Source organism: Sturnira hondurensis, unplaced genomic scaffold, assembly GCF_014824575.4.
Source record: "Sturnira hondurensis isolate 20B ecotype Veracruz unplaced genomic scaffold, ASM1482457v3 Scaffold0018337, whole genome shotgun sequence".
Taxonomy (NCBI): Eukaryota; Metazoa; Chordata; class Mammalia; order Chiroptera; family Phyllostomidae; genus Sturnira; species Sturnira hondurensis.
The window spans coordinates 3,639,077-3,651,748 of record NW_028090968.1 but is presented as its reverse complement, the minus strand read 5'-3'; the positions used below and the strand labels follow the sequence as shown (position 1 = coordinate 3,651,748).

The following is a 12,672-nucleotide window of genomic DNA, read 5'->3' as shown; positions in this document are numbered from 1 at the left end:
GGAGAGGAACAGATTTCAGACACCCACTTTGGTTCTGAAGCAAAAGCAGTTCTCTTCCCATGCTCAGTGCTCTTCAGAACACAGAACAAACTGTTTTAAACACAGAGCGAGGGAGGCAGGGAAGTGTGGGATTCTGGGTGTCTGCTCTCCACTCTGTTTCAGTCCCACATGACAGAGGTATTGCTCCAATGTTCTAGAATGTTCCAGAGCTTGACTGAATCCTCTGGGTGAGACCTGACTCCATGGGTATCAAAGCCTGATGTTTAATGCTGTCTGTTACCAACTTTCATTTACTCATTCATGAAGGCTATAAAGGACACCGACACCCATTATCTCTTTGATTCTAACTTGCCAAGAGATGAGGTATTGCAAGTGGTTAATAACACTCATGGCTGGCATTTCTCATAAAGACAGAGGGAGAGAGGTTAAGTGATCTGCCTAAAATCCATGTGGCCCATGCTGACAATAGCTCAGTTATTGCAAAATGTCATCTCATGTTTCCTTACACGCAACAGTGGCTCTCATTCCTGGCTGCACAAGAAAACATCTTGGAAAGTTATTTTAAAATACCAATGTTTGTGCCCCATGCCAGTTCAACTGAAACTGAATTTCTGTGACCTGAGTATATGAACTCTTAACACTGACTTATGTTTTTCTCTACCTCATTTCAAAGGCAGGATGTTTTTCAAGTTATTGTCTTCAAAGCCTAGTACAGTGTCTGACACACAGTAGGGGCCCAATAAATATTTGGAGAGGAAATAAATGAGCAGGAAGCTCATCTCCAGGAAGCATGAGAGAACTGGGCATTGTTATCAACCCTGCCTCCATTTCCATAGCTTAATTTACTTCTGCCTATAAGAGTGGGTACCAACAAAAAGAATAATGATGAGCCCTGGCTGGGTGGCTAGGTTTGTAGGAGCATTTTCCCATACACCAAAAGGTTGTGAGTTCTCTTCCCCATCAGGGCACATACTAATGTTGTGAGTTCGATCCCTCGTTGGGGTATCTACGAGAGGCTACCGATCAACATTCCTCTCTCACATCTAACTTGCCCAAACTCACATCACTAGTACACAACAGGGCCAGGATTTCAAACCAGATCAACTGAACCTAGTATTTGGATGCTTAGCTTCTGGGAAAGTGATTTCAGGTGTACAGAACAGGAAACAGAATGTGTGTGTGTGCGTGCGTGCGTGTGTGTGTGTGTGTGTTGAATAACCCCTACTCAATCTTTGTTTTTTTAAAACATTTTTTAATCCTCACCCAAGGATATATTTATTGATTTCAGAGACGCAGGAAAGACAAGAGAGAAAGAAAAACATCAATTGGCCACCTTCCATACTCACCCCAATCGGGGATTGAACCTGCAACCTAGATAGGTTCCCTGACTGGGGATCAAACCTGCAGCCTTTTGGCGTGTGGGAGATGCTCCAACCAACTGGGTCACTGGCCAGGAACCACTCAGTCCTTCTTTAGGCACCCAGCCAGAAAAGAAAATTCCCCAGAAATGAGAATCAACATCAAAGATCTCACATCAACTGGCAGTCAAGTCAGTGTATGTAGGAGACGGGGGTTGGGAGGGGAAATCACTCTCAGGTGCCATTTCCCAGAAGCACATCAGGTCCATCATTTACAAACACAAATTTCATCCCATGCAACCTCCAGTCTCTGGACCATTTTATGACCTTTTTTCTGTACTTCATTTTTCCCCTATCAGTGAGGAAGAAGGCTCTGTTCCCATACTTACCACTACAGTTAACCACCATTGAAGCTCAGAAGCATCTATTATTTCTTCATCACACCAAAGGTTTATTTCTTTTTCCTTTCCCTATTTTACCTGTTCATGTTCAGACCCACAGCAGTTCTCTCAAACTGTAAAGTACCTAACCCAGTCTCACCCCTTCCTCTCTCACCCACCTTCCACCTTGCTAATGGAACTCTTCTTAATTAATGTTCAAATTGGAGGATTGTGTCCTGCTGCTTAATTTTTTTCAGGAACTCCTACAAGCTTCAGGGTAAAGCAGAAGAAACTCATGTCAAAACCATCACAGTGTTTGGGACTCAGCCTCTATCTCAGTACCTGAGAGAGGGCAGGTACTCCATGAACATGTAACAAAGTGAACTACTGGATGATCTAATAAAGCCAAGTTATTGAGTTTGGAAGGAAAGAAACAAAGGAAGCCTTATTATTTTCCCTTGTCCATCATTTCCCTAAAACACATTATTAGCTGTATCACCCATAAACACAGAATTCCACTCCAAGCAATCCTCACTCCTTGGAACATTTTATGATGTATATTCTATCGGCCCAGCTTGATCCTGGGGCAACCACCCCTTAGCTCTGCGCTCTCTCCTCCTCACTCTTCAAATGAGAATTTTCATCTTAAGTTTCTGGTGACTGCTGGACTCCCGGCTAAGGGAGCTGTCCAAGATGGCTGGAGTGCTCTGGTTCAGAAAGCAGGAGAGGAACACCAGTTTTAACTCAGAGCCTGCACTCCAGTCTCTTGAGACAGAGTGGAGGGGATGGGTATTAAGTGATATACTTTCTTAAAAGAGCTCTACAATTTGGGAATCAAGGCACGAAGCCATGCAGAACTACCAAGCCTTCAACCACATTTGAGCCTGGGCTTCCAACACAGCACCTACTGGCCACATGTGACTATTTAAAGATAAAGTAATAACTAAAAGTAAGTATTTGGTTTCTCAATCACACTAGCCACAAATTTTCAAGAACTTAATGGTCTTTAAACTTTAAAGCTGATGCTCTCCTACCCCTGCCAGCCTCATCCCTAAAGATGCCAATTCAGTTAGTCTGGGACGGGGTCCAGGATTTTTTTTATACCCCGGGTGAGTGTAATGTGAAGCCAGGGTTGAAAACACTAATCTAAGCCTTCACTATCCAACCCTGTAGCTGTGCATCAGCTCACTTGGGGAATTTTTTATGCTTACAGATTTCTAAGCTACACTTCATCCCCACTGAATCACAGCCTTCGTAAGAGCCTTAGAATATGTATTTTCCCCAGAATATGCTGGTGAACAGCAAGGCCTGGTACAACTAAGTCCAATTTCTCTATTTTTGTGGTGAGGAAACCGAGGCCCCAGAACCTTGAATGACTTGATCCAAATCAGTGGTACCACATGAACAGATGCAGGGCCTTTTGCCTCCTAATTTTGTGCTTTCTTTGCTGTGTCATGATGCCATCGGGTATGAAATATTTTCTATAAGGAGTATGGGGTTTGTATGAGGGACATGGTCTTTGCTGACAACCTGCCTGGGATCTGCTTCTTAATGCAAGTGAGTTATTTAACTTGTGTCTCTATTACCCCATCTGAAAAATTGGAATAATAGTAACAGCCACCAACTTAGAAAGCCACTGTACATATTTTCAAAGATAATGCACATGAAGTACTTGTCATATAGGAGGCACTCGATCAGCTTGGGTTGATGTTAATAGTGGTGGTTAATAGACCTTGACCTTGTCAAGCTCCAAGTCCCACAATCATCATGGACTTCTTAGTGTCCCACTTCCTACCTATCCCTTCCCTTCTGAATTTTCAACACTTTTGTCTTTACCTCCCATCTCTCAGCCCTGACTTGTGTATGGTTGACTAGTTGCTGAGAGGCATGTATCTCGCCTGCCCTCAGACTACAGTTCTGGAGGGCAGAGCATCACACCTTTCTGCATCCTCCTCCAAACTGTGCATGGCACTGGGCTACTCCCTTGGTAATGAAACTAGGAGTAGCATTCTAAGTCTGTAAGTCTGCCAGTGGGTAGAAAGGGAGACTAGTGCTTTACGTATTTGAACGAACCTGCCCCATGTACTGCTATAGAGAGAAACATTCATCTACTGATTGCCTTTCATTCATTCTGTAATTTAACAAACTCGGTCACATGCCAGGCATTGTTTGGGGGAAGTGAATCTAGGGAAGAAGGTACCAAAGTGAAGGTCCCTGCTTTTAATGTTTCTGTTCTTCTCTTCTTCCCTAGATGTTTTCTGCATGGCTTGTCTCCTCAGTCGTTGTCCACAGGACTCTGAGAAGGTGTAGGAATATGCAGACACAGACTGAAGGCCTGGCTTTCTTTCCAATGTCATGGAAAGTGACTGTACATCATGGGGTAGAGCCCTATGCTCCTCTATGACACCTGGACAGAGGTTCCCTGAACCCTGAGAAGAATGACCTGACCTCCCAGGGGTATCCACATTGAATGAAGTTTCCATTCTTGTGGGAGGAGATAGACAAGGAAAAAGGAAATCAATACATAAAATAGTTTCCAGGAAAGCAGATGGTATAATAGGTCAGGAGTGGGGTAGAATGTAGAGGAGTTCCATTTTAGATCAGTTAGTAGGCTACATTGGTGCTACTCAAAAGAATGCCAAGAAAAAGTCACCAAGAAAAGCTGAGGGGTGGAGTGTAGATAAGGAGAACCATCCATGCAGAAGGAAGGAACAGCATGTGCAAAGGTAGGAAAGGGTTTAGCAAGTTCAGGGAACAGAACAGAGGTCAGAACAGCTGACATTTCAAGGAGAGCAGTAAGAGATGAGTTAGGACAGTAACAGAGGCCATATCACACAGTGATATGTTTCTCTTAATAAATCCTCTGTTAAATGCAGCATTAGTGTCTCCCAGCAAGGGAGCAGGGAGGGGACCTGGAACTTTGAGTATGTTGGGGTTTCATGGGAGCCAACCCTGGTCTTCCCTTTGGAATTCTGATCTGTGCCCAGAGGGCATCCTACATTGAAAATACTATAAAGCACAGANTGAGTTAGGACAGTAACAGAGGCCATATCACACAGTGATATGTAGATATGTATGTACCATACATATCAGTGATATGGTATCCTGTAGATCATGGAAAGGGGTCTGGATGTAATTCCTAGGTCAATTTTATTCCAAATAAATCCTCTGTTAAATGCAGCATTAGTGTCTCCCAGCAAGGGAGCAGGGAGGGGACCTGGAACTTTGAGTATGTTGGGGTTTCATGGGAGCCAACCCTGGTCTTCCCTTTGGATTTCTGATCTGTGCCCAGAGGGCATCCTACATTGAAAATACTATAAAGCACAGGTGGCAAACAAGGCTCGTGGGCTGAATCCGGCCCTCCAACTTGTTTTATCTAACCCAGCACCTTGTTTTTACCCAGCTGCAGCACTAAGCTCCTTGCTGCTAGCTAAGGAGTAGTTACATTTTTACAGTCCTAAAATTACATTCAGCCCTTTGAAGGCAATGCCATCACAAGGCTGACGTGGCCCCTGGTAAAAATGAGTTTGACACCCTTGCTATAAAGCATGTAACTGTTAGCTATACCACTTAGTCAGTTGGTAGCCTAACCTTGAATAGTAAGTTCGGAAATTCCATATCTACCTGGATACTCCAGACCTTGTCTTCGTGCATCATCCAGAGACAAGTTCTCCTTCTACAATGCTGAAGGAGATGATGCACAAATGTATGGAGAGATGTATTCCTTGACTCCAGTTGCAACTAGTTTAGGACAGCCCAACATCCTCTGCATTATTCAAAACCACATGATGATTGATGCTCTTGGCCCCAGCATGGCTTTCTGGATCATTAGCAGAGCTGGCCAAGAAGTAACACCTGCTGAGATTCAGGCCCTTATTTTTATGCAAGGACATAGCAAAGATGGAAGCAGGCTTCACCCAAGTGCTCTGTCAACCTGCAGGTGAGTGCATCTGACTCAAGGCTTCCAGACAGGGTCGTTAGCAATTACAGATTGCCTGAGGTGACACAGCATCATTTTTTTTTTGTTGTTATGTTTAGCTAAGATACTGGCTTTGCTCTGTGCACCTGAATCCTTTTTTTCAGATACCCTTTTCTTAGAGAAGCAAAACCTCCTTTGGCCACATCATAGGCATTTGTTGTCCTGACCACTGATCATCCTTTCTTCCTTTACTGGTAACAGTGAATTTCTACTGGGAGCCATCCTTTCCCCTCTCGCAGTCAGGCCAATTAGCTCGTCCACTCCTCACAATGTCAGCAATTGGTTCTAGGGTAGGAATATGTCCTAACCTGCTCTATACAGACTGACTTTCAGGATTTGTGGAGAAAGCAACTAGGAAAAACAATTTCTCTTACTGTTAGACTTGAATCTGGAAGGACATTCAGCCATAATTTCTGGCAGTCATCCTGCCACCCCACATACTATCCTGAGAAGGAAGCCAAAGGTGAAGCTAGAAGATGGAGTCATCAAGTTCTGACATCCCTTTTGAGGACCTTGTTCAAGCCATACCGAAAGCCAAATACCCATGTTGTCATCAAATGTCCCAAATATGTATCTCTTTTTATTTAAGCCAATTTGGATTAGCTTTTCTGACACTGGCAACCTAAGATTCCTGGTGCCACTTTGACTAGGAAAACAAAAGAAAGAGAGAACAATGTGATTCATTCCTCATTCATCTTCCAAACTTAGATTAAAAGAATTCAAACCACAGAGTCCTATATTTCTCTGCACCATCCCTCCCTTTTCTTATCCATTCTCTCCCTCATCCCCAGGGGGGCAGCTCCCTCTCTCCATATATCCCCCTTCCCTGCATGAACTTCTTTACCCCTTTTTTTATTGTTGATTTTTCTTTAACATGCCATTGTGATTGATTTCCTCATAACCCAGATGAAAGACATGACCAGTTGCCACCAATAATAATCACTTGTGATTAAGCTATTCCAGAGAGAAAGAAAAACAAACAGGTCTTGTTCATTAAGTCCTCATCTCTGGCTGTCACGCACAGAAGGGATGCTGCTGAATTGAAGGAAGCAACTTTATTTTTGGAAAAAGAGTCTCAGGCATTCCTATGCACTTGCTAGGTACAGACCCTGGTGGCAAACTTTATAGAAATGTTATAGAACTGTCCTCTTCAAAACATTCTCCACTATTCTCTAAGCAATGTTTACAAACAGCTCTGAGAGCTGAGCCTATGGAGGAAATTGCTTCTCCCTTTGGGGGTCTGTATGCCCATGTCATTAAAGGCCCAGCCATTGGTGCCAAATAGACAGAGGGCTCAAGCCTTGGCTCTTTCTCTTACTAATGTCAGGACCTTGGGCAAAACCCTTAATATCTTTGAGAAGCCATTTTCTCATTTTTCAACTGGAGGGAACATTAGTCCTTACTTGAAGGAAGTGGTTGTGATGGCAATTGTGCATGGATTGCTCCCAGCACATACCCAGAGCTTGATTAACAGGAGCTGTGGTGGCTGTGGCTGTTGTCACCATGAAAGAGTCAACCACAACAACAGTGAAACCCCAAACACCACAGTCCAGCACAAAATCAGTGCAAACACAGTCCCCCTGTGGCTCTTTCCACATTTCCTGCACATCCTGATGACAGCCTGACACCGAAGCTCCCAAGGAGCTCTCATTGTGTACCAGACAAAAGCTGAGAGCAGGCTGACAATTCTGTCCAGTATTAAAACGTAAAGCCCTGCATCCCTGGACCTTCTCTGGTTCTGAGCAAACCAGAACCACTCCCCAGTCTAGCAAAGGGTTTTAAATACATTCAGTCCCCATACTGACTTTCAGAGAAGCATTTCTGTTCCCATTTCACAGTTGAGAAAGTTGAGGCTTATAGGGACATGCATTATTACTTTAGTAAGCATGGGAAACACTGGGAGACCTTGTCCCACTGCAGACACCATTAAGTGGATGCAGGGTGGAACACTGCCAACAATCTCCCAGGTGGCACCCATGTTCTGGTCCAGGGACCAAGCTTTGAGGTACAACATCGGATAAGCTCAGCAGCATGTCCAAGGTCATGTGCAGTATTTGGCAGAGCAGAGGTTCAGACCTAGGGGTCTGACCCCACAGCAGCCTTCAGCCATGATGCCAGGAGGCCTCTTTCTCCCAGGGAAGAGTGGGGAGTGACACAAGACAGTGTCTACTGTCTGACACCCTCACCTTTGCATGTTTCCATCGGACCTCCCGGCTGTGACAGCTGCATGTCACAATCTGTCAGTCCTGTCGTCTTATCCGACAAAGTGCTTTCAGGAGAAACTGTGAGTCAGAATGCACTGCACTGCGTAGAAAAGAAGGAAGAGGGGCCACCCCACCACACTGCAGGGAGAAAGCTGGAGTCACGGGGAAACCCAGCAAATCGGGGGAGATAGCCCATCATTCAGAGGGTACCTACACCCACCTGCTTGGTGAGAAATGATTTCACTGCGCACAAACCACCCCCTTTCCTGCATGTGAGCCCTGCTGTTTTCAAACTTGAGGGAATTGCTGAGTCTCTTGGGGCCTTCATGTTTTCATTTTTGAAATGGACCTAGTGGGACTCTGGTTACTTGGAAAGGTGCCAGACACCAGTGACACAGGGCTGCACAAAGCTCCATGAACTGCAAAGTGGGGGGCCAAGGTGCCAGCTCTTTGGATACAAATGAGCACTGCCACCTCCTCCCTCTCCTCTTCCCCATCTACCCCCAAGGTGCTCCCAGAGCATGCTGTCCAGTCTATTGGGGATCTCATCACCAGGTATTTTAAGTGCCTATTTAAATATCTGTCTCTATACGACTGGATTAATGCTAATTCATGTCTGCAGCAACAGCACCTAGTTTAGCTCCTGGTACATGATGGGGCCCAGAACAAGTTAGCTGAAGGTATAAGTAAGCAAAGAAATGGAAGAATGAGAGAAAGACAGAGAGAGAAAGAGAAAACAGAGAGAGAGAGAAAGGAAGAAAAAGGAGGGAGGGAAGGAAGGAAAAAGAAAGAGAGAGAGAGAGATGGGTTGTAGGAATGACAAGGTGAAGGAATGAATAGTGAGTCAGGGGCACATCCATGGAGTTGGGAGCGTGGGGTATAAGTGAGAGTTGTGTGCATGGGGATGTGAGGTAAAAGGAGCTGGGAGGCACATCTGAGCATCTGATGCACAGGAATCCTTTGCTACCCAAACTTTCATAATTCAAAGCCTGGAAACAAATACACAATTTTAGGGTTATTAGGCTGGCATTCCTTGCTGTCTGAACTCTTGCTACTTGCTCTCCAGACCTCAGGAACCAAACAGATTTAGTCAAAAAGAGTATCCCTCTCTATCCCTCTCATCCAGGAATGGAAGAGGCTCCACCAAGAACCTGTGTCCACACTGCTGTCAGCGCTGACTCGGAGCTCCCATGAGCACAGGACACAGTCTCCCTTCCCCACCTCTACCTCGCTCCCAAGCCCCTCCTTCTGCCCCTCACAATTACATATTCTCAGCACAGAAGCCAGACGCAAAAGACTGCATCTGTATGCCTCCCTTTCCATGGCACATCCAGAACAGGCAAACCCATAGAGACAGAAAGCAGATCAGTGGTTGCCAGGAGCTGGGATGAGGGAGTGACAGCTGATGGATATGGGGTTTCCGTTTGGGGCTCTGGAAATAGACAGCTGTTGCATGACATTGTGAATGTACTTAATGCCACTGAACTGTACACTTTAATGTGGTTACAATGGTAAACCTTAAGTGTATTTTATCGTAATAAAAAGACAAAGAATAAATAAAGCAAGCAGGACCTACAGCTGAGGTGGGTGCTTCAACTAGGTTCCTTCAGTCTTATAGTCTCCTTGGTGGAATGGGGACTCTTGAGGAGCCCTGGGACCTCAAGCCCACTTGAGGCACTGATGCAGCCGGAAGGAAAAATTCCTGGTGGCCTGTGGGAGCACACTACCACCCCTGTCTTCATGCTCGTTCTGGGTATCTGAACTCGCCAAGCAGCTTTGCAGTCATCAGTCACCCTCTGACCTGGCAGAACCAATAGACTAAGTGACTGTGACAACAGTCTCCTCTAGCCAAGGCTCCTGAGTGGGCATGACACTTCCTGTTCTTTCACACTCTCAAAATGGTACCATTGCTTTGCCAGAGCACAGACCCGGGAGAATCCCGGAAGGAGAGCTGGTGCAGTGGAAGACACACAGATTTCCGAAATGAGACAAATCTGTGTTCAAACCTCCATTCCACCCTCTACTAGCTTCATGGCCTTGAGAAACTGACTCAACATCCTTAAGCCTCCGTTTCCTCTGCTGTGAGATAAGAAAAGCAATCGCCACCCACCTCATGGATACGATGAGCTCACATACACAAACTTGTCTGCACCATGCCTGACCCACAGTGGCTACTACCCACTGATTATTACACGCCAGTCACTTAGTCCACATTACGTCATTTTCTCATCAATACAACCCCATGGAGTAGGCAGTGTTAATGTCAAACTGAATTTATTTGAATTTTGTTGGATTCCAAACCCCTAGCTTGCTGCCACTGGGCAATGTGCACCCTCCTCTTCTTAAGTCTTAACCTTAAGAAAGGGAGTAATGCTTGCTCCCTTTCCTCGACCTAGCACTGGCTCCTGTTGCATATGTTCTAAAGCTCCCCACTTCCCCAGCACTGCGCTGGTCATTGCTGGCTTCCCCCTCTAGAAATAATGCCTCCAAAGCAGAAGAATGAACCTCAAACTAATGCCAAGAGATTTAGCGAGCTAATCTGCCCCATTTTACTTGGAGATAATATTCTGCTTGCTAATCACTTCCCTATGAAGCTAACAGATTGCAGAGCTTCCTATAACATGCATAGACTAAGCTTCAGATTTATTCATCTTTCATACTTTCAGAAACCAGCAGACCAAATATGGAATAAGACTTGTCCTTTGTCCTTTGAACAAGGCCACACTAAATGCTCACGCATGCATTTGTGTTTGAGTGTACTCCCACGTGTTCTCTCCAGCGAGTGTTAAGCCAAGATCCACTTGAAACTCAAAAAAAGAGGATGAATTAATTGGAACCCAAGTCCACCATCACAACTGAACTCTGAGCACAAATTAGGAGTGTAAACAAGGGGTGGTGGGAAGGCAGAGATTTTAACAGAAGAATTGATGGTTTGTTTCCCTGAGAAGTGACATAAAAGGGAAAATTGAATGCCAGTCTCTGAAAAGGGTTCCAAATTACTATTTAAAGATGGGAATTATAGTGACAATGGTCCTGCTCAGCTCTGGGGCCTCCCAGTTGCAGCCATACTCAGTGCCGGCTTCAGGCGGGGGTCAAGTCAGCTGACTGCTCTCCAAGCTCAGGCAGGTTTATCTTCCCCAGTGAAGCTGAACACAAAAGGGCCTGATGAACATCACCTACTGACCTCCCAGCCTCCAATGATACCCTCATCCTCAGATAGTTTATATTTGTTTCAACCCTTGTGGAAATCATGGGAAATTGGTAGATGGCTCTTTCTCTTCCCACTTTATATAAGAAAAACCTGAGGCTGGAGAGTGAAGGAGGGTGAGGGAGGAAGCAGGCCCATGGGTAGGTCCATGCCTTCTGGTTCATTATTTAGAGAAGCATTAAATCTGGTTCCAAAGCACTTAAAACCTTTATGTTCCAAATAATTCATATTATTTACTTATTATGTTTATTGTTTCCTATATGACTGTCCTTGATAGAATATAAGGGATATTTTGTTTGTTTGTTCATTGATATATTTCAAGTATATGTAACAGAGTCTGCTGTGTAATGGAGCTTAATAGTTGTGAAACTGAATTGAAGATATTCAACTTCTTGTTGGAAGGGGAATGTCAGGCAAAGAGAACTTAGGGAAGGAGGGAGAAAGGAAGACAAAGGGAGGGGGAAGAAAGGAGGAGAAAAGAAGGAAGGAAGAGAGAAATGAAAGAAGAAAGGAAGGGAGGAAGGAAGGAAGAGAGGAAGGAGGAACAGAAAAGAAGTGAAAAAAAGAAATGAGGAGCTAAGGTTTTCTACAGTAGATGAAAAGGATCTATTGAAGAATTTTAAGGAGAAATGTGGCATGGTCAGATTTTTCTCTTCTGAAAAAATCACTGGCTAGAGTATGACCAGCTGACAGAGGGGAAGACTAGAGGCAGGAAGAACAGATCAAGAGGCCATGGAAGCAATCCCAGAAAAGAGGGAAAGACCTGAACTTGTATAGTGGCAATGGAAACAAAGAATAGGAGAAATATTCAGAGATGCTTAGGAAATCAATTCTATCAGCTCTGGTAGCCAACTGATGGGACTGGAGGGGATTTTGAGGTGTAGAGGTGGGAGGGACTTGAGGAGCACAGCCAGGTGAATGTGGTACCACTTACACAGGTGGAGAAGAAGAGGAAGCTTGCTTTCTCCCTACACTTGTATGGCTGGTACCTCACACTATACCTGACATACAGAGGTAACTCAGTAAGTGTTTGTTAAACGAATGAGTGATCAAGGGGATGAGCACCTACTGGGAGCAGAAGGGAATAAAGCTTTGGATGAGCTGCTTGTGAGGCTTCCAGGTAGGGGAGCCCAGCAGGCAGCAGGCTACGCAGATACGCAGGTCTGGAGACTAGGAAAGATAATGGGGCTGAAGTGTGATAATTAGGAGCTGTCTACCTGTAGGGGGTTGTTGACAGCTGTAGATATCTCCTAACATATGCAGAGTGAGAAGAGCCTGGAGAACTTTAGGAAAACATTAGACATCATGGTCTAGCACAAGGAAAGATATGTGAATAGGAGACAGAGTAGGCATGCAGGAGAAGTACAAGGAGAAGGCAGGGGGGCATGAAGCCTTAACAGCTAAAGGGAGTGGAGAGCTTGAAGATGGAGGGCAGGGTGGGAGGTGTCCAGAGTGCCCAGGGGGACAAAGACTGGAAAGAATTGCTGCACAGGGTAGTTAGAGGGTCACTGGGGCTTTGGCGTAAGTGCATGGACCTCAGTGA

The 12,672-nt window shown here is 45.0% G+C and overlaps 1 protein-coding gene and 1 pseudogene across 2 annotated transcripts in view; both read right to left on the bottom strand.

Moving 5' to 3' along the window:
- GRIN2A (glutamate ionotropic receptor NMDA type subunit 2A) overlaps positions 1-12,672 on the bottom strand; it is a 370,947-nt gene that overhangs the window by 154,819 nt on the left and 203,456 nt on the right. The gene's annotated exons all lie outside the window — the stretch shown is intronic.
- LOC119002950 (uncharacterized) lies at positions 3,988-4,208 on the bottom strand (annotated as a pseudogene).